The 4303-nt window shown below is 36.6% G+C and overlaps 1 protein-coding gene across 2 annotated transcripts in view; it reads left to right on the top strand.

Annotated features, from left to right (window-relative positions):
* The first annotated feature begins 695 nt into the window (after positions 1–695).
* Positions 696–4303, top strand: part of LOC106752225 (protein phosphatase 1 regulatory subunit 3C-B) — a 33366-nt gene continuing 29758 nt past the window's right edge. For both annotated transcript variants that reach the window (XM_014633775.1, XM_014633783.1), the window contains exon 1: positions 696–1229. The gene's annotated coding sequence lies outside the window, so the exon portion shown is untranslated. The remainder of the gene's footprint in view (positions 1230–4303) is intronic.

The following is a 4303-nucleotide window of genomic DNA, read 5'->3' as shown; positions in this document are numbered from 1 at the left end:
GTTCATACTTCAGGTCAAAATATTTTCTGCAACTTTCATTATTTTACATACATGCAGCATGGAATGTTATCATGTGTCGTCGAATTATATGTTTCATATTAAAAAGACAAAATTACAAGTGCATTTAAAATAATAAACACACTCGAATAATTAATTATTCGGAAGAACATTGCAGATTTCATATAATATTATAAGGAAATAATCTGACTAATTCAGAATCGTTGTTGACATTAAAAATATTTCATCGCGCGAAAATCATTATATCCGGATGAGTTCGTCGATGACACCTGTGACACCTTCAACGACGCTATTAATATTCAGGCGTGAAGAAGAAATTCTGTGGGAAAGAAAGACACGTTGTCTGGCGCCGGTCGTGCACACTTTGTGTAAAACATATTCGCAAGTTCCGACTGCGAATTCGTTGTCAATTTGAGATTGAATTGTGTGAAAAATGGAAGGTTCGCAACGGAACACCGTAAGAGAGAGAGCTGGTTCTCTAGAACCGGTATGATACGAAAAGCCATTTCCTCGTGTCCCCCGGGCCGACGCGTCGCCAGCACAGCGCAATTAGAAGAATGCAAGCACGCGGCCTGCGCGCCGCTGCGATTCGTGAAGGCGCTACGATCACGTGAACACCACGAGGTCGTGACGGCGCTACCGGAGAGTGCCGAAGAGTAGCAGACAACCAGCAGCTGGCGCGACTTCTCGTACATTCAAACGCGTGTTGTACGTGGCGAGGAGTGGAGCGGCGCGCCGGTCGACCGAAGCAGGCCTGAAATTCCGGCCTTCCTTCGCGTCCAAGTTATCGTGTTGCTTCGATCGAATCACTGCGAAATAAGATGCTATTGTCGGTCGCTGTTTGCCGGAATCGGTAATAGGCAACTTGATATTACGTGGGGAACCACCGGCTTTATAAACGGTGTACTCGATCTTACCTTCTACATATACTCAAAGTAGTCTCAAAACCGGAATACGACACAACACGCACACACACACACACACACATACTGTGTCGATGAGTATTGTGATGTTATTTACGCTCACATAAGAGACTGGAAGAAAATTTTACAACTACAACTGATGATCGAGTCAGCAGTCCTCGAGTTCTAGGGTAAGAAGAGAGATAAAAAGGAAGGGGAAGAAAACGTCAAAATTTAGCGAAAGCAGAGTTGCTGTTTCTAAAATTCGTTCCTCATCGCGGGGCCTGCCACTGTTATTGCGAGAAATAAGTAAGTAATACTATCGCTTTTCGCCGTCCTAGATTTCTCTCGTAGTAGTCGAACTGGATTTTTAATGCCTTTAGAATGATACAAACCTAACTTTGAAGGAAAATGAAGCACTAAAACGAACAGGCCTACTGTTAGTTTGTTGACACGATTTAAATGTCCGTATTCGCCCGCATGTCAATATATATTTATATATATACAATCACTACTAATTTCGAATGAAAGTGCAGCGTATTTTCGGAAAGTAAATATAAAAATTGACAAAAAAATGTGAAGCTTAAAAATGATAGCGTCTTTTATATTAAGCCGTCAATCGAAAATAATATTTAATCCGTCCGGGATGAAAGTAGGAGAAAGAAGAGTTACACATCATTTATACGCATATTTCGTGTCGCGACTAAATACCCACAGTTTTTAATTTATTCAACCCGAAAATCGCCTTTCCCTCCCGATTATTCATCGTTTGGGTACGTTTATTTTTATATACTTTTTAATTCCTCGATTTTCTTTTAAGTTGACCTTGCGATAATATAAATTAAATTCTTCACTTTCAATATTACTCTGTCCAGAGCGAGTATTCTAGTGCGTTCACGATGGTTCCGAATTGCATTTGGCCAAATGCCTTGCTTCGCAACAACGTTTGAGTCTACATTATGCCTTCCTTTGCAATTATAAGTGACTCTCATAATCGTGCATTTCATTTTACGGACGTCCGTTAATCTTAGAATATTAACCCTATATTCTGTGCTCCCCTGACTCTACATCTTGGAGACATATAATGTTTAATAAAAATGACCTCTTAATATGACTTGTACACATTTTTTAAATATAAGACAAATTTTGAATTAATGGGACGAGTAATAGAGGAGAAGGAAGGTTCGTAAAAAATACTTGTAACTCGGAGACACACATTAGTAGGAATTTTAAGGATAATGTGAAAGTGGATGCGAGAAATGGATACCTAATACATTCACTGCAAATCTACATGTGTTACACACATAAGCGTATAATTTGACTGAAGCTTCTTTACATGTTTAAATCGATACTTGCGTTGTAATACATATAAAAAAGCTTCAGCTAAATTACATACTTATGCGAATAATAATAGATATTTAGATTAGCACTGTAGGACCCTTCTTTACGTCACAGGTTCGTATAAGATATTATGTATTTCAGGCTAAATGAGCACATTTTAAATGTGATATCATACGAAAAATTAAATAATTTGAATTTTGGAAACATTTTTAAAGCAACTCGATATGTATAATAAGAAATGAAATAGATTTGTTCAAGAACATGATATTTACGAAAAGTTGATTACAATAAACATTTAATTAAAAAATAATACTAAATATTAAGGATAGTTTTCATAAAAAAAAGTTTTTAGCTATTTAAGTTTTAGTTATTTAACATGAGGTGGATTTTAGCAGGATATTTGCAAAAAGAACTAGTTTAAACATTGAAGATGAATATAACATAACATGATTCTAAGATTCCGAGATTCTAAGATCTAGCCTTATTCGTAAGCTTTTTGTAATAAAAAAGTGTTTATAAATACCGCAATTTCGTTCCTTTTTTATCTACACGATATTTTTGTCATCGGTAAGAGAGAGATTGAGAGGGGGCGGGGGAGAAGGGAGTGAAAGGAGGAGAGAAGGGAGTGAGAGAGAGGAGCAGAAAGAGAGAGACCGATGTGCAGAAATTTGTTGCATACATTATTATTTAATAATTGCGTAATATTTTAAATAAAAGAGAGTTGATGTATATTATATTCCCTTTTATTAATCATCACATGTCTTCAAGACATAGAGTTAGGGGAGCATAGACTCAGAGTATAGAGTTAATATTTTAAGTTAAATGGACGTCCGTAAAATGAAATGTATGATTATGAGAGTCATTTTTGATTGCAAAGTAAAGCATAGTGGTAGATCCTTCTTTCCCTTATTTTCATCCCGGATTAAATATTATTTTTGGTTGACAGTTTAAAGTTAATATAAACAACGCTACTATTTTTAAGTTTCACATTTTTCTGCCAACTCTTATATTTAGTTTCTGAAAATATGCAAAATGTTGCACTTTTTACTCACTCAACTTTTATTCGAAATTAGCAGTGATTTTATATATAAATATATATTGACGTGCGGGCGAATATGGACATTTTAAATCACCCATCCGTGAAAGTGTCAACAAATTAACGGTAGGCCTATTCGTTTTAACTGAACTAATGCTGCACTGTAATTTTATTCCTTATAAATATATAGATATAAATATATAAATAAATAAATAAGTATATATATATATATATATATATACAGGGTGTCCCAGACCACCCGTCTCACCCGATTTTTTCGTAAACGCGACATTTTAAAGAAAAATGTTTCAGACAAAAGTTTTGTGACTTCGAGGGGCGCATAAGATGGTGTCATTGGTTTGACCTTGGATAGTCGTTTGAAGATCACGTGAAGGTCACCTTTAATTTCTTAAATGGAAACCCCCATTTTTCAATGCATATTCTTGTAGCTTACCTCGAGAGCTTTCCAAAACGCTATAATGAAACGTTTTTTTAATCAGTACTTTTCGAGTTATGAGGATTGAAAGTTACGGTACCGCCGGCATTAGCATTACCCAAGGTGGAGGTTGCACGGTCGGATTTACACCTCTTTGTGGGTTTGTGTGTTTGTGTGTGTGAATGTGTGTGTGTCAACTTGTTTTCATGGAAAATTCGCCAGATCGTGCTGCGACTAATTCCAGAATCTCTTTCTGTACGTCTTAATGAATGGCAGGGATGCAATTGAGCGGATGCAAGAATCTCCGGCATCCTTTCATCTCTAACTTGACGTCGAATTTTTCTACCTTTATTGTGATCCGGTTGAAGAATACCTTTATTGGTAATTCGGTTAGCTAAGCGAGAAAAAACTTTGTACGAATGAGGAGCGCGATCTGGGTATCGTTCTCGCCACAATCTTGCAGCTGCTCTAAATTGACCATCACATTCACCTAAAATAAGCATCATATCACAAGCTTCCGCGTTTGAATACGACATGGCTGGTAAATGAGAATTTTGTTACACCTTACGT

Source organism: Dinoponera quadriceps, unplaced genomic scaffold, assembly GCF_001313825.1.
Source record: "Dinoponera quadriceps isolate SergipeBrazil2010 unplaced genomic scaffold, ASM131382v1 scaffold96, whole genome shotgun sequence".
NCBI classification, from domain to species: Eukaryota; Metazoa; Arthropoda; class Insecta; order Hymenoptera; family Formicidae; genus Dinoponera; species Dinoponera quadriceps.
This window is presented reverse-complemented; position numbering and strand designations above follow the sequence as displayed.